The 343-nt window shown below is 46.6% G+C and overlaps 1 protein-coding gene across 4 annotated transcripts in view; it reads right to left on the bottom strand.

Annotated features, from left to right (window-relative positions):
- RBMS2 (RNA binding motif, single stranded interacting protein 2) overlaps nt 1-343 on the bottom strand; it is a 23,216-nt gene that overhangs the window by 3,111 nt on the left and 19,762 nt on the right. The window lies entirely within an intron of this gene.

Genomic DNA, 343 nt, shown 5'->3' with positions numbered 1-343 from the left:
TTGGCTGTGGGCGCTGCCATCTTTGAGGGCGGGGCAGTCAATTAGCATATCCCCTCCTTATTGGCTGTGGGCGCTGTCATCTTTGAGGGCAGGGCAGTCAATTAGCATATCCCCTCCTTATTGGCTGTGGGCACTGCCATCTTTGCGATGGCATGAGAGTCAATTAGCATATTACCTCTTTATTAGATAGGATATTGCTTTGGCCCTGGCCAGGTAGCTCAGTTGGTTAGAGCATAGTCCTGATACATCAAGGTTGCAGGTTTGATCTCTGGTCAGAGCACTTCCGAGATCAACCAACAAATGCAAAAAATAAAAATAAAAATATGTGTGTGTGTGTGTGTGT

Source organism: Myotis brandtii, unplaced genomic scaffold (genome assembly GCF_000412655.1).
Source record: "Myotis brandtii unplaced genomic scaffold, ASM41265v1 scaffold364, whole genome shotgun sequence".
Lineage (NCBI taxonomy): Eukaryota > Metazoa > Chordata > Mammalia > Chiroptera > Vespertilionidae > Myotis > Myotis brandtii.
This window is presented reverse-complemented; position numbering and strand designations above follow the sequence as displayed.